This window comes from Canis aureus, chromosome 31, assembly GCF_053574225.1.
Source record: "Canis aureus isolate CA01 chromosome 31, VMU_Caureus_v.1.0, whole genome shotgun sequence".
NCBI lineage: Eukaryota > Metazoa > Chordata > Mammalia > Carnivora > Canidae > Canis > Canis aureus.
The window spans coordinates 9,304,307-9,329,577 of record NC_135641.1 but is presented as its reverse complement, the minus strand read 5'-3'; the positions used below and the strand labels follow the sequence as shown (position 1 = coordinate 9,329,577).

Below are 25,271 nucleotides of genomic sequence, written 5' to 3'. Positions count from 1 at the left end.
AAAGCAAGCACAGAATAAAACAAATCAAGAAAAACAATATAATGTTCTGAAGCCTAAGAAAAAATATGACAACAGTGTGACACCAAATGCCAGAGCAAAAGATGGGCTTTGGTAGAGGTCATCCATAACTTTTGAAGTGGAACTCAGAGCTAAAGTGTCCAAAAGCACCATCACCAGTCTTCAATCATCCTGTGTGTTTCCCCCCACACCCAATAGTGAAGATAAAACACAATAAGCTCATAACCCTTCCAAAGCTTAGTTTTTTGTCCAACATTTTTCTCTGGTGGTTAATGGAGATTCTCACAGATTAGAACAGGAGTGGTTACAGGAAAAGACAAGAATGCAGACACATTGGGGCACCTGGGTGGTTCGGCCAGCTGAGCATCTGACTTGGGCTTCGGTCATAATCCCAGGGTCCTTGGATGCATGGGGGGGGGGGGTCTGTTTCTCACTCCCACTGCCCTTATTCCTGCTTGTGTGCTCTCGCGTGCACACGCACTCCCTAATGAATAAATGAAAAAAAATTTTTGAGTGCAGGGATGCCTGAGTGGCTTACTGGTTGAGCGTCTGCCTCTGGCTCAGGGCGTGATCCCAGAGTCCTGGGATGGAGTCCCCACTGGAGCCTGCTTCTCCCTCTGCCTGTGTCTCTGCCTCTCTCTGTGTGTCTTAAATAAATAAATAAATAAATAAATAAATAAATAAATAAATAAATAAATAAATAAAATATTTTTTTAAAGATTTGAGTACAGACACATTGAAGAAACAATTTCCTAGCAGATGAGAGTTGCAGCACAGAAGGATTCAACATGCCTGGAGAACTCCAACTCAGGTATGTCAGGGACCAACCCTTCAGCCTCCAGGTGAAAAAATTTCCCCAGTTCACCAATTTTATCCACACAGACATTACCATTTTCTACATGCGATGACATGAAAACCTTATGGATAAAAACCATGACAGCTTGAGAATTACAGACCTGGGTTTAACCCAGACAAGAAACTGATTCAAAGAACTCAACCTTCTAGCCCAGGGTTACTGTCAGTCTAGAAAGCAGTGCCAGAACTTGAATTCACTTGGGTTTGACTCAAAAACCACTGTGCGATCCCATGCCCCCAGTGCTTTAGGTTGGCTGACAATTTTGCAACCATATCGTGCCAACACCAATGGAGGACGCACTACATTTTTAAACTCTGTGAAGTGTATGCTACATCTCAAATGTAAGACACTATTAAAGTAGTAGTCTCTCTGTAAAAATTCCTATGACGTAGCAATTTCATTCCTAGGTATATACCGAAGAAAAATAAAAATTTATTTCCACACAAAAACCTGTATATGAATGGTAACAGCAGCACTATTCATAATGATCTGAAAAAGTAGAAATAATACAAATTCCCAGCAACAAATGAATGGCAAATGGATAAAGAAATGTGATATATCCTACAATGTAACACTACTCAGCTAGGAAAAGGAAGAGTGCTGACATGTGCCACATCATGGATGAACTCTGAAAACCCTAGGCAAAGGGGAAAAAGCCAGTCACAAAAGGCCACATATTGTTTGATTACATTTGTAGGCAATGTCTGTAAGAGGCAAATCCATAGAGATGGAATATAGATTAGTGGTTGCCAAGGGTTTAGGAAGGGGGAATGGGGAGTTTTCACTAACAGGTACGGGTTTTTTTTCCTGGGGTGATGAAAACATTATAAGATTAAATAGCAGCTGTGTATACAACTCTGAGAATATATGAAAAGTGCAGTAAACCTTAAAAGAATGAGATATTATATGTGAATTACATATCAGGTAAACAAATGCTGGAGAGGATGTGGAGAAAGGGGAGTCCTCTTGCACTGTTGGTGGGGATGTGAACTGGTGCAGCCACTCTGGAAAACTGTGTGGAGGTTCCTCAAAGAGTTAAAAATAGACCTGCCCTACAACCCAGCAATTGCACTGCTGGGGATTTACCCCAAAGATGCAGATGCAGTGAAACGCCGGGACACCTGCACCCCAATGTTCACAGCAGCAATGTCCATAATAGCCAAACTGTGGAAGGAGCTTCAGTGTCCATCAACAGGTGAATGGATAAAGAAGATGTGGTCTATATATACAATGGGATATTCCTCAGCCATCAGAAAGGACAGATACCCACCATGTGCTTCAACCTGGATGGAACTGGAGGGTATTATGCTGAGTGAAGTAAGTCAATCAGAGAAGGACAAACATTATATGGTCTCAGTCATTTGGGGAATATAAAAAATAGTGAAAGGGATTATAGGGGAAAGGAGAGAAAATGAGTGGGAAATATCAGAGAGGGAGACAGAATGTGAGAGACTCCTAACTCTGGGAAATGAACAAGGGGTAGTAGAAGGGGAGGTGGGCAGGGGGACGGGGTGACTAGGTAACAGGCACTTAGGGGAGCACTTGACAGGATGAGCACTGGGTGTTATACTATATGTTGGCAAATCGAACTCCAATAAAAAAATATGCAGGGGGATCCCTGGGTTGCTCAGCGGTTTAGCGCCTGCCTTCAGCCCAGGTCATGATCCTGGAGTCCCGGGATGAAGTCCCACATCGGGCTCCCTGCATGGAGCCTGCTTCTGCCTCTGCCCGTGTCTCTGCCTCTCTCTCTCTCCCTGTCTCTCATGAATAAATAAAATCTTTAAAAATACATATGCAAAAAAAATTTTATTTAAAAAATAAAATAATTTTTTAAAAAATTAAGTGGTTATAAGAAGCCAATTCCAAACTCCAATTCACGCTACCATGTTCTTGTGATGATGGTTCCAGCAGCAGAATCTAGAGGTAAAAAAAGAAGGTTGGAGTGTGGCTCATTCCAAGAGGGGACATGGGTGGACCTTTTCAGTTTCAGGTAAGAAGGGTTCAGCAGGGCTATTAGGTGATACTGGTGACTGGGGAGCCAGTAAGGAGAGAGCTCTTCATTGGCCACATTCCCATTGGCCTGACACAGATGGGTGAAATTGACATTCTTATTCGATGGTGGAGGCCAAAGTAAATCTTTAATTAAGGTTTGTGGGGGTTTTTTGTTTTTTTGTTTTTCATTTGTTTTTAATTTTTTATTTAAGTGCAATTAGCCAACATATAGCACATCATCAGTTTCAGATGTTGTGTTCAATAATTTTTCTATAGCACATAATACCCAATGATGGGCAATGGGCATTAAGTAGTGCATGTGATGTAAAGTTTTTATTTTAATTTCAGTGTAGTTAACATACAATCTTATATTAGTTTCAGGTGTACAATGTAGCAATTCAACAATTCCATACAACACCCGGTGCTCATCTCGACAGGTACAATCCCTAATCCCCATCACCTATTACTCATCGCCCCAATCCCCTCCTCTCTGGTAATCATCAGCATGTTCTCCATAGTTAAGAGTCTAGGGTTATCTTGGTGGCTCAGTTGGTTAAGCATCCAATTCTTGGGTTTCGGCTCAGGTTACAATCTCAGGGTCCTGGGATTGAGCCCCGCATTGGGCTCCATGCTCAGTGGGAAGTGAGCTTAAGGATTCTCTCTCTCCTCTCCCTCTGCTCATCCCCTCAAATCATGCGTGCTCGCTCTCTCCCTCCTCCCTCTCCAAGAAATAAATCTTTAAAATAAAAGGAGTCTTTTTCTTGGTCTGTCTCTCTTATTTTTCCATCATTCGTTTGTCTTGTTTCTTAAATTCTACATATGAATGTAATCATATGGTATCTTTTCCCTCTGACTTATTTTGCTTAGCATTATACCCTCTAGAACCATCTATTTGGTTGCAAATGGCAAGATTTCATTCTTTTTATAGCTAATAGTCCATTGTATATATATACCACATCTTCTTTATCTATTCACTAAGATCAAGTGAGACTTATTCCTGGGTTGCCAGTGTGGTTCAATATTCTCAAATCAATCAACGTGATACATCGTATCAGTAAGAGGATAAAAATCATATGACCATTTCAATAGATCCAGGAAAAGCATCTGACAAAGCCCAACATCCATTTGCAAAAATCCAATTGTTAAAATCGCTCAACAAAATAGGTTTTGAGAGAACATACCTCAACATAATAAAAAGCCTTATATGAAAAATCCACCCCAAACATCATCCTCAATGGGGAAAAATTGAGAGCTTTCCCCCTAAGGTCAGGAATAAGACCATAACGTCCACTTTCACCACTTTTATTCAACATTGTACTGGAAGGCCTAGTCACAGCAATTAGACAAAAAAAGAAATAAAAGGCATCTAAATTGGTAAGGAAGAAGTAAAATTTTCACAATTATCATAACATGATAATATATATAGAAAACCTGAAAGAATCCATGAAAAGATTACTAGAACTGATAAATTCAGTCAAGTCTCAGGATACAAAAATCAATGTACAGAAATCTCTTGCATTTCTTTTTTTTAATCTCTTGCATTTCTATACACTAAGAATGAAACAGCAGAAAGAGAAATTAAGAAAATAATCCCATTTACAATTACCAAAAAATAATACAGTACCTAGGATTAAACTTAATCACAAAGTTGAAAGATCTGTACTCTGAAAACTATAAAACACTCATGAAAGAAATTGAAGAGGACACAAAGAAATGGAAAGACATTCCATGCTCAGGGATTGGAAGAACAAACATTGTTAAAATGTCTATACTGGGCATCCCTGGGTGGCTCAGCAGTTTGGTGCCTGCCTTTGGCCCAGGGTGTGATCCTGGAGTCCTGGGATCGAGTCCCACGTCGGGCTCCTGGCGTGGAGCCTGTTTCTCCCTCTGCCTGTCTCTCTCTCTCTCTCTCTCTCTCTCTCTCTATGTCTGTCATAAATGAATAAGTAAAAAAAAAATTTTTTTAAATGTCTATACTATGCAAAGCAATCTACACATTTAATGCAATCCCTATCAAAATACCAAAAGCATTTTTCACAGAGCTATAACAAACAATCCTAAAATTTGTATGGAACCACAAAAGACCCTGAATAGCCTAAGTAGTTGTGAAAAAGAAAAGCAAAGCTGGAGGTCTCAGAGTTCCAGACTTGAAGTTATATTATAAATCTTTAGTGACCAAAACAGTATAGTACTGGCACAAAATTAGACCCACAGATCAACAGAACAGAATAGCAAACCCAGAAATGAGCCCAAAGTAATTTTAGGCTGAAATGGACTAGTTACCTAGATAGTTTGTTGCTACACACATATTCATGAAGCCTCTAACTCCAAAATAACTTGAAATATGTTATACTATTTATAATTATCATTTACTATAGAATCTATATGATTTATCAATATAAATTACCTCATGGTTTAAAGTACTTCTCTTCTACTTAACAATTTAATATAGTTTTCTAGCTCACACTTACCTAGGAATTGTGTAGAGAGAGGTCTCTCCAAGCACCAAACTCAGTGTCATCTCCAATATACATTCCATGCACACCCTTCCACAATCCCTAGAGACTCTCCACACAGTTCTTCATCCAGACATATTTGATAGAAATTTCCACTCCTCCCCAGTATTTTTCCAGTTAAAGCGGTTAAATCAGATAGCTGAAGGAAAGTTTTTCCAGCATTGGTCATTCTTCAAAAGAAGAGCAAGATGCAAGAGCCATGGGCATGAAAGCTGTGCCCAAGCACTTGGCCATGTTACTTTAACTATGTATAAATGACAAATGCTCTGATACCATTTTGCTCCAAGCACTTAGTTCCATTGAAGACTCAGGATCTAGTGCCATTTGCCAGCCAAAGACAGTGTTTCCCACCATCTCCACCATCCATAATTACACATGCTTTTCTGGATCTCGGGAGGTATCCCAGAGATCACAGGTTCCACCACCTAATGAAGCTGCTATCGCACAACACCTGTGTTATCACCCGAGGTCAGCAGTCCCTCCTGGTCCTCTTCTCAGCTCAGAAATATCAGAATATCAGAATCACCACCCCCCTGTGCTGTTCCCACAGCCAGAGGTCGAACAAAGTGTGCTGTGAACTGTCAAATTAGCATTTCACATCATGAAGTAGTTATGTTTTCCCCAAATCACAATCCAATAAATCTTTAGCAAACATAACTTTAGAACATAATTCCTAGACCACTGAGCAAGATTCTCACCCTATGGGGGGGGGGGGGGGTTCTCTGGGCAAGATTCTTATCCCATGGGAGTTGTACTTAAAAATGTCAAGGATGAGAACTGGCCCGGGGTTGCTAGCTAAGCACAATAGAGAGTCATAACAAACAGCTGCCTCTTCTCCTGACTGTCCCCATTTCCTCCATACCAGTGCCCACAAGCAAGTCAGCGCACTGTCTTCAGCATGCTCTGATAAATCAAATATCAGCTTGTTCCAGTCCAAGCAGACCCCACATATGAATCTCTAGACAGTGGTGCGTACTGGCCTACAGCATGGAGAATCGTGTCCTTATTGGGCTATAAGCACAAGCTTAAAACAACTACACACGAGTGCATGCACACACACTGGACTCAAGTGTCTAAACACTACTCTTAGTCCGCTCTATTCTCTTAACCCTAACCTGTAAAGAAGGATCTGCAAAATGTCCACATAGTCATACAATCAATAAATAAGGTGATTTTGCTCATGGCCAAGGACTAGTCAGTTCTACTGTAAACATATAACGACAGAGCTAAAAAGGACTTTGACAGCTAATCTCTGCTCTCAACACTTCTCGCAAGGCTTTCTCAAAGTAGAATATCTCAACCTCACCCTCAATTTCAGAAGAGATGCTATGACTTTATCACCAATCCCATGCAAAAGGGTTTGTTCCAAAGGTCCTTGGAGAGATTTGTGGAATTAGGCAGATGTGAATTTGAATTCAACCCTGCTTTCTAGCTTGGTGACTCTGGGAAAGTATACTAAACCTTTGCCAACATTTTCTCTTCACCTAAAATACCAATACCATCTACCTGTCTTTATGAGGACCACATAAGCTCATTCTTTTAATGTTCCCAACACAGATATGTATTAAGTGGCCACAAAATGGTACCTGTTAAATGCCTTTCTGTCTCTGCCCTGACCAGTGGCCTAGCTGAACATCCCTGGCTCTGTTCTCTCTTTCTTCCATCTACCTGCAACATGGCTTAAACGCCTCTGTCTGGATCCTCTGGACTTAATCCTGTGGACAGTCCCTGAGCATGGCCTGCAAGATGCAACACAATCTCACTGCGAGCCCCTGCCTCATCTTCCAATATGCGCCAGGCATGATTCATCATTCTTGAGACACACCAGCATTTTGGTGTCCATACACCCTTTTGCTCCTTATGCTCACCATGCCTTCCCCAAACTACAATTTTCCATCTATCCCGTGAAGGCCTACCTCAAATGCACCTGCAAAAGCTTTGTCATTCATGAGAACCAATTCTTCCTTTAACCTTGTACTCAAACAAAGCCCATTGTATATGCTCTTTATCATTCTACTTACAAAGTGATATAATTATTCATGAATTTAATTCCCCCAACACAACACAAACCCATGGACAGAGACGCTCTTACTAGTACACCTTTTCATCACAATAGAGAACTTAGATATTCAATATTACAAAGACCCAGCTAATGTTTGTGGGATAAAGAAGAGGAACAGGAGGGGGTGAAGAAGCCCAACTCCTTCACCAAGCTTTCTGAATTTAAGTCTCTGTGTTGCCCCTTGCTGACTGGGTGACTTGGGGCACGTTACTTAACTTCTCCACAGCTCAATTGTCTCATTACAAAACAAGGATATTAACTGTGTTTTCTCGTGGGTTGCTGTGAATTTTATAATACTGAATTCTTTACATGCATCATCTCTCTGACTAGCATGCAATGATTAACATGTACCTGCTGTCACATTGTAATGAAACTTGGAACCCCTAATTTTAAGCCATCTCATACTCTGTTGAAAAATGGGCCAATCTGCTTTGCTGAGTATTCCTCAGCAATGTTCAAAGGTTTTAGCCTTAGAAACAAACAACTTAATAAAATTTTTAAAAGAGGATGACAGAAAAGAGAAACAGAAACTGTATACACATAGCTCTCCTGCCATTGGAACTGGTCAGGAACACAGTAAAGGTCTGGTTATAAAACGACCTGGTGTTTACATCCAAGTCCTGAGCCAGGCTCGGCATGGGAATCATTTTTAGAAGACATACATGTGATCCCTATGTTAATTTCATAGACTATGAAATCCAGGACTGTTGTATTTCCCCAAACATGCTTTTATTAGCTGCCTGACATGAGGGTAAGAAGAACACATCAATGATTTGTTTCTAATCAAAGTCATAGGTTCAAGTCATTTCAACATACGCTCTCCACTATAGGGCTCTGTGTGTGTGTGTGTGTGTACTTATATACATTATGTGAAGGAGAAAAACAAGACTCAAATTGCTGCTTCTGTGCCAGAACTTTCTAATATCAGCAATAAATCTTTAAGCCAAGGCTAAACCATTTAGAAGACCTGATAATAGCTCAAAGTATCTAATGCTATATCACCTGATTCCTTATTTAATCTAATTATTTTGAAATGTCTTTGCAAAAGGGGTAATTAGAGGGCTCCACTTACAAAGGATCATTCCAGTGTCCCACTGGCACATAATCTGATGACAAACAATTTCCCCAGTGTCCCAATGGCACATAATCTGATGACATGATCCGACCAACCTCAGACAGCTAGTTCTTGAGGTCAGAGGAAGGAGTAGCCACACATGAGTGAACAAACACAACGACCTACCGGGTGGACTATCTTAGACAACCTCCAAAGGGTAAGTCATAGAAGGTGAGTATTGCAACAGCTTTGAGCTGTGTTGCTGTCTCTTTCTTTTTGATCAGGTATTAGGTTCCAAAACGGATTATCCAGCTGCCCAAACACAGGGTAAGCAGCGTTCTGAGCATGTTGTCTCACCCAGTTTAATGAAAAACCATGTGGTTTGGAAGCAACTTCCAGAGTTACAGAATGTTAAGCAAGATATTCATTATTATATCCCACCATGAAACAACAGGCCCAAACAGCCCACTCTGGGAATGTCCTCTGAGACTGTGTTTGTACACGTCAGGAGACAAAACAGGGTGTTCCAAATGCCCTGCTTGTTGGAGTATTTCTGCCCCTTCTGAGAATCTGAGTAACACAGAAATAGCTTCACGGAAAAATGGACCCACCCACTCCACTCTCTGGAGATTCAAAATTCCACAGGAATCCCACAGGAATCCCACAATGGGGGCTGTCCTACATGATTCCATAAAAATCTTCCCTGTCATCCAATAGCCATGTATTGTACTTCAGGGCTTGTCAAACTTAAAGCAGCACCTTCCTGAAATTTTAAAGAATGGTTAAGGTCATGTTTCCAGAAGGTCTAGCACAGTGTCCCTTCTGAGCCTGGGTCACCTTCATTCATGCACACTGAACTAGACGGTTTATCATAAAAGCCAGTGGGATACAGTGAGAATACGTATTTGGAGCTGGGCAGACCTCAGTCAAATATGGAAATAAAAACAGTGGCCGAATTAAATCAACAATGTGAGCTGCCGGTCCTCTGTGGGCAAAATAAGGATATTCACACCCACCTTGCTGGACGACTGCAAGGCAAGAATGAGCTAATACCTACCAAAGGTCACCAAGGTGCCCAGTGGCCAGCTGATGGGCAATATTCATGAATTTCTTTTCATGGCCTTCTAAAGGGGGACTTCAACTATCTAGATTCTCTTCCATATCACCATTGGCCCTGACCATTGAACTGACCACACAAAAGACATGTGTGGGTCATCTATGTCCACAAGAGAGGACATCAACTCACCCAGGGTAAGCACCCAGCCTGCATCTCAAACACTCCTGTGAGAGGTGACCCATCCACATGACTGGCTCATGGCCTTGTCCTTACCTACCAGGAAGAAAAGAACTCTGGGTTTCCAATTCTCCAAGATGATGTTAATACACGCCTCCTGCCTTATCTATCCAAAGAAATGAACATGGAAGAACCTGATAGAAATCAAATAAAAAGAGCACAGTTAAAATGACATCACCAAATTAGTTGTCTCAAAAAACCCCGCATGCCTGATGGCAGGATTTGTCCAAATGGAAACATTTTCCTAATGGCAGTTGCTCACTCACTGTTAACTTTTGAAAGTCATAAATATCTATTTATAATATCATTAAAAAAGAGAGTATAACACAGGCTTTTAAAACACTGGCCAGTGAGAATAGTGTCATAAAGACTCTACCCTAGATTTATTAACAAATAAATACAATAAGAAAAGTTTAGATAAGTAGAAAGCTGGAAATATTTTCTCAGATGTGAAACAACCTTCTTTGATGTCTGTATTCAAATCCAATGATTTTTAAATATGTGTCTGGTTTGGGAAAATAAAAGAAGAAACATTGTTTTCTTTTCTCTTCAGTGAAAGGAATTACAGATGTCAATAAAATAATATTTTGATTTATATAAATGCATCAAGTATCAAATTTAAACATTAAGTATTTACCAGATATGTAAAGCATGGATAGCGCTAAACTACATTTTTCACATAAATCAAAGAAATTTCACAAGGTATTAAGGAGTCTAAAACCAAACTTAGGGAGAAGAAACATATATAGAAGCTGCTTTGTAAGAAGTGATAAAAAATGCCATGTTGAGAAACACAGGATATCTGCAGGGGTAATCTGGAAATGTTTGTATCAAGAGAATGTACAGAAAAGATATAAAAAGACACTGGCCGGATGCAAGTAGGTTTCTCACAGTACACGATTTTCAAACAGGTCTTTAAGTAAATGTTAGATGGCTTTGTCATGGATGTGGGAATTGGAAAGGAAGAGATTCCAGAATGAGGAATGTATATTCCATAAAACTTCTCATGAAATGAACACTATACACCAGAGCTCCTTAATCTGAGCATTCCTGGTGTTCGGATAGGTCACTTCGCTGTGCTGGGGGCTGCATGAGCACCAGATAGTGCTGCGCAGCACTGCCTGCCTCTACCTATGAGATGCCAGGAGCCCAAGATAACAGGCTTGACCATCGAAATGGCCCCAGATACTGACAACTGTCCTGGGGTGGGAGGTGTGGGGGCAAATCACCCTCCCTCACATTGAGAATCTCTGTTAGATACAAAGTTAAATCTCAAAGCAATGCTGAGTTGTGGCATTAACAGAAGGATGGCATGTAAAAAGGGAACATCTTATCTTTTTCCATACTTCAAATCTTGTCTACTTACTATGTCAGTATGATCCTATAGCTAGAAAGTACTACACCTACTAACAAATCTGTATCCTGAACCACGACAACACACAATTTCATCACAATGAAACGTGGCTTTTACAAATCACTTATATAATGGAAACCAGATTAAGTGAGCTTCAGTTACCACAGTAACGAGGACAGCAGAGTTTGGGAAATAAAATGAATACTGCCAACATCTGTAAGCAAAACCCTCAAAAACCTGAACAGGAACCCCAAATGTCCTAGCAAAGCATGCTTTGATCCTCAGCTATCTGGCTGCTTTTGCTTTGCTTTGAGGCAGTAATGGAATGACGAGCCAAATGTGCACCTGCGAGAGAGGCTAGCTGAATTTCACAGGTCATGAAGAATGAGGGAAAGAAGGATTCCTCAGTCTGTCTGTCTCCCACTTCTCTCCTTGCCTTGTAGCTAAATGGCTTCCTTTCTAAAGGAATCTCCTGTCCTGCCTCATCACCATCACTGCCACATCCATCATCACCACTGCCACCATCACCTCCACCTCCACCATCACCACCTCTACCTCTACCATCATCACCTCCACTTCTACCATCACCTCCACCTCCACCACCATCACCTCCACCTCCACCATCATCATCACCACCCCCACCATCATCACCACCATCTGCACCATCATCACCACCTCCACCTCCACCATCATCATCACCACCATTAGCTGGAAATCTCATCCCTACAGAAAGGATTTCCCCCAACCCTGCACTGGGCTCCAGCATAACCTAACCCCTCCTTGGACAACTTTCTCAGAACACAATTCTTACCAACACTAACTACACTTTTCTACTTCTAGAACTTCTGTTTCCAAAACTTGCTCAAGTTGCTCTCTTGGCCTGAAACAACCACTCTACCTAAGATGTGGGTTGCCATCTTATTCAGTCAAGCTGGAAACACACTGGACATGAAGAAAACACTGAAATTGCTCAAACATTGCAGAAATTGCTTCATGTTGAAAACAAGTTTTCCAATGGATAAGCATGCACTTAATATTTTATATTTTAATATTTTATGATGCTTAATAGGCACCAAGTTGGTGTTTTAAATATTTTACAATCATTAATTATCTTGCCCTTAAAACAACCCAGTGAAACAGTTACTATTTTTATTATCTTTTTTTTTTTATTAATAGACTGTATTTTTCAGGGTGGCTTCATGTTTATAGCAAAATGGAGGGACAGATACAGAAATTTCCTACCATGCCATCTGCTCCACACAAATGCACAGTCTCCCCATTATCAAAATCCCATCCAGAGGGGTACATTTGCTACAATCAATGGACCTACATTGACACATCATTGTTGCCCAAGTTATTATCCTCTTTTCACAGATATGGAGCTGAGGAACATAGACGTTAAGAAAGGTGCCCAAATACATAGCATGGCACAAGAGACAGAGCTGAGATTTGAACGTAGGCAGCAGGCTCTCCCAGGTCTTTGAACCTCTCTACTCTGCAGTCGCTCTAACCTGAAAACAGTTCCCAGTCAAACTTAATGTCAAAGTAACTTTTTAAAAAAAATAAATGTCAGAGTCAAACAGAGCTCCAGGAACATCTGGTTGCAGATTTTCAGCCTTTTTGTAGCAAGAGACCATGATTTTCAAAAGCCTTGACCCCAGCCCCTAGTCCCTCTCAGAGCACTTCAGGGAAAATCTGGGGCCATTTGAAACACAGTTTTAAAACCATCAATTTTACTTCCACCTTCTCTTTTCACAGATTTAAAAGCTGAGGCCCCAGGAGGATAAGTCGTCTGCCCCAGAAACACTGATAGCAGAGCTGAAAGCAGGACCCAGGAGTCTGGACACTGAACCAGCTGGTCTTCACTTAGACCCTGGCACCCTGTTTAAGCCCCAAATAAGTGTTTTATAGAAAAGTATGGCTTAATATCTATCTGTTTAGAAACGTGGCTAAAACCACATGAAAATAATTCACCAGGAAAGCCATACAGTAATCAATCACAGAAATGTGCCTCTAAAGCCGTATCCTGATAGTGGAATTTGGGATTTGGGCTGCACTTCTCATTTGTGGGGTTCAAAGCCCTTTTCTGGCAAACCTGGGCAGCCAAGTTACTGGCAATCTGAGTTCAGGGCCAAGCAAGAATGAAAACCCCACGTCTCTCAGTCCATCTGTCCATCGGCAGCCAGTACATGTACCCAGCTCTGGGCTCCCCCTCCCGGCCCACACCTTTACCTGCATTAGGGACACAGGCTCCTCAACAGCAGCCTGTATGTGATTTATGGGTTGACCTTCAGACCTTCACATCCTAAACCTTTCCATGACTAACTTTTTCTCCCTTCGGAAAATATACTTCCCTCCCCAAAGAGGTGTTAAAAACTTATTAAATGCACCTGGCCATGGGCCAAAGCACCCCACAGGGGAGGCAAGGGGAGCAGGCTGGGTCATTACCAGGAAGGCTTCTGCTGACTGTTCCTGCAGCTACTCGAATCAAAGTCTCCATGGAGGAAAAAAAAAAAAAAAACTCAAGGAAAAATGGTTTCTAACAAAGGAATAAGAACCCCTACTGCTCCCTGGTTTCATGTTAAGTATGATGCTACAGCCTCCATGTAGGCTTTTTTCTCTTTTCTGTACCCAGGCATCATGTAATCCTAATAAAACATTTTATGTATCTTCCTATGAAAATAATAATTCAATAGGAAAAAACTCTCCCAGCTTTTGTTTTATCATGAGAATTTTTTTAGCAACCATTCATTAAAAGTTAATGCTAGCAGTTTTATCTACCAGTATCTTTCTCTTGTTTTTATTAAATTGAAAAGTGTGTAAATAACAGATAAGCATCTACATCTATAATAGTACAAAAGAAATCATATGATGTTGTGAGTCTACCAATTAGGAAATTTTTTTTAATTAACAATAATAATAAGGAACTCCAAGGAGATACTAATAGCTTATGTAAAACATCACATGTAAAACTAATGAACTTTCTTTGACATTACAGGCACTCTAAAGGGATTTGTCTTTATTCACCTTTTCAGAGCATTCTGTTCCATTTTCCTAGGATTGCTTTAATGTGTGATTTCCCTGAGAAGTCAGCTGTCTATCTCTCCAGGATTGGGATTTCCATTTCATTGGTCTTTAATTTTGCAAAGCATCCAGGCTACTCTTTTCAAAGATTATAAATAAGTAAATAAAACAGTCTACAAGGAAAGAAGAAAGACATACAAGCTGCCTACATTTTCACAACAGAGTGTTCTGTACCTACTCACTATATTTATTCTTGAATTATAGCAAATGACAATTTCCATCTGGACTTTTTTTTTCATAAAAGCATTTCTCATTTCATCCTGTGATAATCTGAAAAACTAGGTACACTGTGTAACCATGAATAAAATAGCTTACAGCACCACTCCAGAAATTATTCTCAACCTCCTTGCATATTAAGCTTGTTTTTGCAGCCTGGACCAGAGAAATCCAGTCAGACAGCTGTACAGTGGAAAGGAAAAACAACATGGCATGTCTCTGGCATGTTCTCTGTTATGCTCCTGATTATCTTGTGGGGCTCTGGAGTTTAATAAATCTTCTTAATTGGACAATTAGCTTAGCCTTGGGCTAGAGCAGCCAAACAGAAGACAAGTCTTTGTTGTGGATATGCATTCTGTGCCTTATCTATTCCATGGGGTCCTTCAAATTTAACCACTTCAGGGTTGATGCATCTCCAGCTCATATCCAAGCAACATCAAGTGGAAGCAACAGTGTGTTGCTAGCTGCACACCGATAAAGGCACACCTGAGTCTCATGTACACCATTTCTCCAACTAGAATAGGCCTGAGGCACTTCTTTTATGTCACCCGTGGGCTGAGAGTCAAGTCACATCATTACCCACTGCTAGAAGGATAGCTCATCCCCAACCCAAAGAATTAAACTGTGCTGATGAATTACCCACAAGGAAGGGACAGAAGAAGGGAGAAATAAAATTAATCTTGTGCCCACCAAATAGAAAACCTTGACATTAAATATGTGATCATGATTAGAAAACGCCACAAGTTGTAACTTACAGGAGTATAAACAGAGGCTAATTAAGGCCAAATACTACTGTGACTGTCAGTATTAGAGTTTTATTTTAGAACAAGACAGAGGATCTTAGCCAAACTCATGCATGGTGTTCTCTGAAATGAAAGACTCTGTCTCCTGCAAGAAGGCAGTGTTCTGTCCCAGTAAACGATGCGCAGAAAATCAACTGTGTCCTGGATTCCAGGTGCCCTTTTCCTTTGCTCATCCCTTCTTCTGCTTGTTCTAATTAAGCCCTGGATAATTATTTCTATGGAAAGAAAATAGAGCCTACCACATTCTGGACTGTGCTATCCTTAAATGACTTCTCTTTGGAATAGCTAACTTAATCGACTAATAATATTCTTTAGACTTTCAGATCAAGAACGTCCTATGAAACAAAGAACCGTGAACTGCTTTTATTCTAATTCCTCTACCACTTTACTATTGTTTTCTACACTGAACGGCCCCCTTTTTAGTATTTTCTTGTATCAAGAAACTTCATGACCAAAACACAGCACTTATATATCCATCTACCAGCAATCTCTGCTGTTCCATCAACAATGTCAACTGATCCATAGAACCCATCACATAAAATGTATGTAGAAGGATTGCTGGCAGGAGGCAAAAGAGAATCTAAAGTCCCAACCAGCTACCACCAGGTCAGACAGTCAGGTATTGGACTTCTAGGAATCAGAGCAAAGGGAACTTTGGGAGTGAATGTCATGTCCCCAGGATAACAGGAAATAAATTAGCCAGAGACAGAAGAGTGGGCAAAATGTTTCCCAAACCATCAGCGGAGTACTCTAGAGAAGGAGAAAGGGCATCACTCAAGCATGTATCATCTATACACTAGTGTAAAAGTATACGCTAGATATTGATGGAATAACTAGACATAGGGAAGTCGACCTGAGAAGAGACAAAAGGACCTCAACTAGCGTCAGAAGCCTTGGACAAGATTTGGAAAATTTAGGCAAAGAATATCCAAGATTTAATGGCATGCCCACAGTATTGGGGCAGAGTGGAGCTAGGACTCATATAAATGCGCTGGTGTATGTTGATATATTGGGGCAAAACCTTCCAGTACATTCAGCAGGATTTCATAATGAAAGAAGCATCCTCCCTTCAAGTAGCATGAACTGGAAAGAGTGATATGGCATGTTGACATGTGTGGCTGAAGTGGGTAGAAGAAGGCGAGGTAGAACGGAGGGGAAGAATGAATGCATGAAGAGGCACCTGGGTGGCTTTGTCGGTTAAGCACCCAACTCTTGATTTTGGCTCAGGTCATGATCTCAGGGTCCTGTGTCAAGCTCTGCAGCAGGCTCTGCACTCAGTGGGGAGTCTGCTCAAGGACTCACTCTCTCTCTCTCTCCCTCTCCCTCTCCCTCTGTCCCTCCTCCCACTCTCGCTTGCTCCCTCTCTCTCAAATCAATCAATCTTAAAAAAAAAAAAAAAGAATGCTTGAAAGTAGCAGAAATTGGAGAAACTTAATCACTACATAATTTCACCCTGATCAGTTTACACAGTGACCTCAGAAGGCAAATGATAGCAGATATTACTCCATCGTGTTTGTATTATACACAGACAACAAAAGCTCCACACGCTTAACAAAAGTCAAATTACACAGTCATAATAGCTCAGATGTTCCTGAAACATTCCTGTACCTTGAATCTCCCCGATAGCCTAACACTGACAAACTTTATGAATCCTCCTTTAAAAGAATTTTCCTGCATGCAAGCATGGTGTATACCGAAGTAGGAAGGTAAAATCTCTAAAGTAAGCAAACCTCATCTGAAAAAATTAAGAGAAAATGTTTCCTAACATTATTTTTTTCTATCTAGTGGGATTTGGCTCAAAAATCATCATCCAATGTCTTTCTTTTTTAACTATGAGAGCCGAACAGATACCCAACTCTCCTATTACGGTGAAATGAAAATTTATTATGCAATTATTTTTGGAAGACACATATTACATGCATAAATAGACATCATTATAATCATCATATTTCACTGTAATAATATTTGAGACTTTAAAGGATACCATCAAATAAAATTAATTTCATCTACAATAAATGAAGCAGAAGATATGGAAGACTTTAGTCAGCTGTGTTAGGGATTTAGCAATTCACTAAGTTTAAAAATTACTTTCATCTAAGATGATAGTTTTTCTCTAGCTCTTTTGCTGATGCCCACTCAATATATTCTCTCTAAATGGGCACAATATTTTAAAATGTCCTTCTGATTAGATTTTATAACATAGATCTCCATTCAGTGCTCGAAATATCATGGATCCTGCAGGAGTATTAGATGGAAATACGTCCATTTTCAAATGTTTATAAGTCACTGGGCTTAATAAATACTTTTAGTGTCTACTAACCATAACATAAAAGCATTGGTAACATTTTTTACTAGAAGTCTTCACAAAGATGTAATGAGAAACTCATCCAGAAACCTCAGCAAAACCAATGATCAACTCATTAGGAAAACATATCAACCACAGGTATTACTGACAACCAAAAGAAGAATTTTTCCCAGAATCAGGGTGTGGGGTTTTGAGTTAGCAGATCCTGGAATGAATCCCAGTTTCAAGATTCTACCTTAGTCAAGTTACATGACTTCTAGGTCTCAATTTTATGTTGTGAATGGGACTCAAACTTTGCAGGTTTCTATCATGACTGACCTAACATTCAAAAACAACCAAATACAGTGCCTGACAAAGCAAGATCACTATAAAGAATACATCATTTCATAGATGGTGGTTTGGTAAATACTATTCCATTTCATAGGTAGGTGTCAATTTTGAGTCATTCTTTACCACAAAAAGCTCAGTCCACTTGATTCAAACAGGAGATCTGGTCACCATGAGACAAGATGGATCTTTAAGCAGATAGACAATGGGCCTAAACAAATCCTGACTTGTATTTTTCAAGTGATAAAGCAACCACCACTTGATTTATATAATAAGTGCTTTCCATAAGAGATTAAAAATGCAGCTTTTAGAAAACTGCTTTATTTAAACAGAATTTCATTACAGAATGAAAAAAATCTTTGACTAGTATAGAGGAAGCTATACCAACTATAAGAACTTGACTGCTCATTGTCTAGGAGGGTTTCTCCATGTTAAGATGAGAGTTCTTCTACAGAATCAAGTGTCCATGATCATTGAACACAGACACATGTAAGGGTCGCTGGGCCTCAGAGATGTCAAATGATGGAAGGAGAGAAATCCACATACTTTGTGACACACCCCAGAGGACAAATAGTTACCAGAGAAAGCCAGGAGAAACTTAATTTAACATAATGCATGTGTTGGAAGATGAAAAATTAGCATTTTCTTTAACCATAATTTAATTGCATTAAATTCAGTATTTTTATAGTATTTCTTCCAGTTGGCAAGATGTCAAAAGACAATAAAAAGTACTTCCAGATGGTTGGTCTAAGCAAATTGGGTGGAATTTACCTTTAAACAAAATGGGAAAAATATGCAATAGAAGCCCTGCAGAACTCCTATCAAATCAGAATGACTACTGTCTGCATCATTATAATTCACTCACTGGTTTATGGCCTCACTCTATTTCAAGGAGTTTCTCAAATTCATGTAATGTTCTGCAGTGCTACAGCTGGCATCAGATCTCTGATTCAGCTCAGAGATACAGACTGTGAAATCCTCCATTGTTAGACAACTTTCTTCTTTGGATCACAGCTGAGAAAGCTGAGCAGCAAAATAATTATAAGTTTTTAATTGCACCCTTTCAAGGGCAAGTCTAACCTACACTCACTCAGCTCAATAAACAATGTGGGTTTCAGGGATAATAGCAAAAAGATTTTCACTGTCATCCGAAGTATATATTTTGTTCTAATCCTTGTATTGTTTTGGAAAGTCGTCAGTAAAAATACGGAAGACAAATCAAACGGTGGTCGGGGGTCATCATACCATAAACTAATTCTCAAAGCTCTTCTTTTGCCTTCAGTCAGGGGGATTGGATTTTATCTGTTCCAGTGTTTCACTCTAAAGTCCAGGAGCACATAAATAAGGGGGAAAGGCTGAATTGGAAAGCTGGGAGGCCAGGGTAGATAGAAGCTAACCCGTGGCAGTGTCTGTGGACTCTAACTCACTTCTGATCACTGGTAACTACAGGATAAACCCCGAAGTCATTACACATCAAAGGCAGGCCCCTTGAGGCACCTGGGTGGCTCAGTGGTTGAGTGTCTGCCTTTGGCTCAGGGTGTGATCCTTGGGTCCTGGGATCCTGTCCCAGTATCGGGCTTCCCACAGGGAGCCTGCTTCTCCCTCTGCCTGTGTCTCTGCCTCTCTCTCTGTGTGTCTCTCATGAATAAATAAATAAAATCTTTACAAAAAAAAAAAAAAAAAGGGCAGGCCCCTCATTTCCCAGCAATTAGATCTAGATGGAGGCGAGCCTCCAGGAGCCTCCAGGAAAGAGACTAAATGTTGTCAATGCCAGGTCCTGCTCTCCAGCTTCCACCCTGGGCTATCTCCTGGATGGAAGCTAGTGGCATGAGGTCAGGAATACTGTCAAAGGCAACATGAAAATAGCAGTGCATCAAGCCCAAGGCCTGGCCTTCACAGATACATGGTTACACAAGCACGCACATGTCTTCAAGACTTGTTACGTCCTGCTTCTGATTTAGTAGAGTGGGTTTAGGCCAATAGTTCAAAACCAAGGGCAATTTCGCTCCCTCTGCCTGGGAACATGCGGCAATGTCTGGAGACAATTCTGGCTGTCATGACTAGGGGATGTTACTGACATCTAGTGAACAGAGGCTCGGGATGCTGATAAATATCCTGTAACACACAGGAAAGCCCCTCTCCCCCCAAAAAAGAAATTATCCAACCAAAAATGTCAATAGTGCTGAGGCTGAGACACTCTGCTTTAGGGTGAAATTAAAGAGAAAAAAAAAATGATGGAATTACATTGCACTATGCACTGTAAGGAGGAAAGGAACCGGTGAGACCAATTACCATCAGCCCCCTCCCGTGATTCCAACCAAAGTCCAGCCACTTATTGGAAATTCCTGCCACGCAAGAGGAAATGTCCTTTATCATTGACATTGACATTGCTCTCCATGGTCCCCAAATACTCAGGGCACACTGAGCTGGAAGCCCGAGCCCCCAAAACTTGTCTCAGCTCCTCAAACAGGAAGCCTGGGAGAGTCACTGGACAATTTTCTAATTACCTTTTACATACTATACAGTCGCTCTTTATTCTGCTGTGTAAAAAATAAGAAGCAATTTATAGCAGGCATTTCAACTCTCCACTGTTTATTTTAAGATGCTGCTGCTTTTACATTTTGTCCATAAGAAGCTGCACTGAATAAATAAAAACAGTTGGACAGAATTCACAGACAAGTTTTTCAAAGAGCATATTCTTAACATCATAAACTGCAACTTCTAATTAAATATGCTATCCTACTGGATTGTATGCGCAGAATATATTTCCCATTTCCACTTACGCACATCATCTGCTTTGCTCAAATAGGTTTTTTTTTTTTTCAATTTCTCACATAGATCTGTATTTATTTAAGCCTTAAGTGGGATCCCAGTTTGTGCACTGCTCCCCACCGATTCTAGTTATTGCCCGGCACTGCCTACAATTTGCAAAGTCGAAGCTGGCTCTCATTGCTTGTGGTTTTCAAACTCAAGGGGAGGAAGAACGATCCTGAAGCCTGAATTCATTCACCTGATTCCATAACTGCATTCCTCTGTTGAGACATCTTCCTTCACCTCTATACCATAATCACCACTGATCCTGGGATCCACACCTCCCCTGCCTACTAGCCATTCTGACTGATAACATCATTTTAAAATTTATCACATGCCTCCCGTCTTAGATCAGGCTTCTGTAATAAATTACCACAGACTGGGAGGTTTGAACAACAAACACTGATTTTCACACTCCCAGAGGCTGGCAAGTTCGAGACCAAGGTCCGAGCACATGTGGCGTCCGGTGAGAACCCGCTTCCTGGTTCACAGACTGCTGTCTTCCCTCTGTGTTGTCACACAGCAGAATGCGGAGAGGGGTGGCAAAGGAGAAAGCCACCTCTCTCATGCCTTTTTTTTTTTTTTTAAGATTTTATTTATTTATTTATTTAAGAGAGAGAGAGAGAGGCAGAGACACAGGCAGAGGGAGAAGCAGGCTCCATGCAGGGAGCCCGATGTGGGACTCAATCCTGGGTCTCCAGGATCACTCCTGGGCTGAAGGCGGTGCTAAACTGCTGAGCCACCCCGGCTGCCCTCTTATGCCTTTTTTTATAAGGGCACTAATCGATCCACGAGGGCTTGACTGTCACCTCCCAAAGGGCTCTCCTGCTAACATCATCACATTGGAGGTTAGAAATTCAACACAGGAATATGAACTTTAGTGGGAACAGAAACACGCAGTCTGAAACACCCCCTATATGCAAGATGGTGCGAAATGAGGGCACACGTTCCATTGCCCATGTTCCTCGCCTCCCAACCAGTGGTATTTGGTTTCAGCACGTAATTGTCAGACCCCTTCCTATGACTGCAATCAATCTGCTTGCCGCTGCTCACAACTCCTGCCACCCAACAGAAGCGATCCTTATCCTTGGCACACAACAACTGTCCCTGTAGATGACAGAGACTGGGGGCACAGTTGGCTAAGCTCCCCAGAAACGGGAACTCCGATTTCTATGTCTTTATACAGCAGAGAATAAGAAGCTAGTAGCAAACACAGCTCCACATGCTGAAGACAAGTAATGGGATAGAAAGTCCTAGAGACAACTGTTGGTGCGAAGAGGCACTCGGACCAGTAACGGGCATCTTAACCACTCAAGACCAGTAGAGGACCGAGTCTCCGGCCGGACTCTGTGCCTCCCCTGGGAAGTCAGGACAGAGGCAGAGACAGGATGGGGCAAGACCCTCCTCTGGGTCCTGCCAGGGGAGGAGGAAATGCAGCTCCGAGCCGAGGACCAAAGGGGACGAGGCGGTGACGGCGTTCAGGGGCTGACTCCGCGGCGGGGGCCGCACGCACACGCACCCCGGTCCCGGCACCTTACACGTCGGGAAATGCCACCCAAGGACCCTCTGTGGACTCGTCTGGGGAGCACAGTGTTCCCTCAAGAGTCGGGGTCAGCCAAGGGCGGGAGAAAGCTCAACCCCATCTACTCAACTCCAGCAAACACAAATCAAGCTTCCAGATGAGAAAATTAGGAACGACCCTTGTTTGTCCGGAGTGTCACCTAGAGAAAAGTCACGACTAGACCACTGGCGACGGGACGCGCATCCTCGCAGCCCAACCGGATTCCCCCCACGGCTCCTTCCAGGGCCTGGTCCTGGAATCTGGGCCGCGCAGGAGCTCCTCCAACAGGGGACCAGATGGGCGGCTTCCAGAAGGTCATGGAAACCCTCACCTCTGCCACGGGCCCACGCATCTATCGCCCCGCAAGTTACTTCTGCCCCCTTTGGCACCCACCTGCTGTCCTCCGTGTAAGTCAGAGCAGCAGCAGGTGCCAGCGGCGAGCTGCTGCGGGGCCGGATCCGACCCGGTCCCTCCTGTCTACACAGCACCTCTCGAAGAGAAAGTTAAGCCCTTGCCGTGACACTGTACCTTAGTTACAGTATTTGCCATTACCCATAATACACCAGCGATTACAGCATCTGCACACGTAGAAAAGGCGATTGAGACACAGGAAAGCATGGTCTTACTTGTCCTGGGTTCCCCATGTGCTGGAGAGAAGAGGAAATATTAAATATCTTCTATCAAATACCTAAGGGCAAACTTCAGGATTTCTAATTCACTGCTGGTGAATATTTATCTGCTAAGAGGATGCAGTGGAAAGGGAGAACGAATATTATAGAAGACCCTCAGAAAGGATGCCTCACATCAGGAAGTGATGGTTGGGGGTGGAGAAGAGTCTATAACCCTTGCAGGAGTTACTTGAAGCCCTTGAAAGAAATGCAAAGGCTCTCTGATGATCTGACCTGTATCCGGATCTCAACAGAGTCCATCCAGTACAATTGGCTTGGAACTCATGGTCCCCAAATTCCCACACCTTCATGCCTTTGCAAGCTCGGTGCCAACTGCTGGGCCATTTCTTAGAAGCTGCTTCTCCGTCTCCCTTCATAACCACTGTTAATGGTCTAGCAGATACCCTTCTAGATCCTTCTCCGTGTTCACGTAATTACATCCAAACATATGTATACAGGCTTGGAGGATGAGGTCTTCCTGCTTTATAAAATAGGATCTATCTTGCTCACTTAATAGTATCAAAACCTCTCCAAGTTAACCAGGAGTGATTGAAACTAATTTTTAAATGGATGCGCCATATCTGAGGCATTCTCATCATTTAATTGATACATAAACTCACCATGCAAGGTAGTTTTTTGAGGGCTTTGGGGGTAGGAGTGGGCACTGAAAACAATGATACTATAAACACTCAACACACGTAGTCTTCTCTATCCGTGCTTGCATTTTTATTTTTGTAATCTGTATTCCCAGAAGTGGTACAACTGGGTCAGAGTGTGTATATTTTTAGTAGGAACTGTCAGACAGACTGCTTTCCCAAAAATGTAAACAATTCACATTTCCATCAGGAATGGGGGTGAGTCCCCTTTATCAGCATCTTTACCAGCAGGGGTTTTATTTTATTTTTGTTTCACCAGTCAGAAGAATGGAATTTCAGTTGTGGATGGATCATTATTTTATCTACTTATTAGACATCAGAATTCACTCATAGTTGAATTGCCAATCATATCTTTACCCATTCATTTGTGGGTTATTTGAATCTTTCTTATCAATCAATTCCTCTTTGTAGATTAGAGATGGTAACCTTAGGTCTATCACATGCCTTGCAGATACTGTCTCTATGTAATCTCTGACTTGTTAGATTGTCTCCATCATCTTTTAGCATACATTTTTCTTAATAACATCCAAATCATATTCTAGTTCTTACATTGCCAAAAAAGAGGAAGAAATAAGAAAATTCCCGATCTGCAACTGCTAAAATTAAGACTAAAAATCCACTGAAATATAAACTTGAACGGAATCCAGTATAAATAAAACTACACGTCCAAAAATGCGTTCTTCGTCATTGGCACAAAGGCTGTCTTGACCCTTCCTTGGCTGACAGGAGCTCGATGCATAGAATGTCAGTAACATGGCTGGTCCAACACCTTCCAGTGGATGCCACCGAGGTGCCACTCAGCAACTCTGAAATCTGGGCAAGACATTTGTCTGGGGAGTTTTCAGCTGCAAATCCTACTCTGTGCTGATGGGAGGATAGACTCCTTGAGCAGTACTCAGGAGCTCTGGGTGACATGTTTCACCCAGAAACCCTCATGTCTGGCACGGGGAGCAGCAGCAGCACCCAGAGAGGGGACAGTGGGGCTGCACACGCGACATGGGGTGAATCTGGACAGACGACTGACTCTCCATTTCATTAAAGCCAGTAGGTGGAATTTTTTTCTCTGCTTTAGAGATAAAGCAACAAGAGCGCGAACAGGACACGTCCACCGGAGAATTGGTCTCTTTCATTGTCATTAAGAGATTTTGTTATCCCATTCTGTCATCTTCCAGAATTTTGCAAGTGATAAAGTCATAGGCTTTCCTGTTACGTGGTAAAGAGGCAGAGAAATATATTGTTCATTCCACCTGACCCTCTCAGGCACATTTCAGTGTTGTTGGCTTTTGGGATCCTGTTGGATTTCTGTCAGAATGTCACTGTTGACAACAATAAGGAAGATGCTTCACCATGTTTCTAATTCTAAAAACGGTAGAACAAAATTACTCTTAAGAAGAACAACAGAGGGGGACGCCTGGGTGCTCAGCAGTTGGGCGTCTGCCTTGGGCTCAGGGCGTGATCCCGGGGTCCTGGGATCAAGTCCCACATCCAGTTCTCCGTGGGGAGCCTGCTTTTCCCTCTGCCTGCATCTCTGGCTCTCTTTGTGTGTCTCTCAGGAATAGATAAATAAAATCTTTAAAAAAAAAAAAAGAGAGAGAGAGAGAACAACAGAGCGAGCGGCACATGGGTGGCTCAGTTGGTTAAGCATCTGCCTTCAGCTCAAGTCACCATCCCGGGGTCCTGGGACCGAGCCCCAC

General features: G+C 41.7%; 1 protein-coding gene across 12 annotated transcripts in view; it reads right to left on the bottom strand.

Annotated features, from left to right (window-relative positions):
- The window catches only part of SEMA5A (semaphorin 5A), a 474,025-nt gene that overhangs the window by 328,802 nt on the left and 119,952 nt on the right, over positions 1-25,271 (bottom strand). For 5 of the 12 annotated variants that reach the window (XM_077879602.1, XM_077879613.1, XM_077879601.1 and 2 more), the window contains one exon: positions 9,833-9,926. The exons of 6 other annotated variants lie outside the window; for them this stretch is intronic. The gene's annotated coding sequence lies outside the window, so the exon portion shown is untranslated. Of the gene's footprint in view, positions 1-9,828; positions 9,927-25,271 lie in introns of all 12 variants that reach the window. One more of the 12 variants, XM_077879605.1, reaches the window with a different exon arrangement.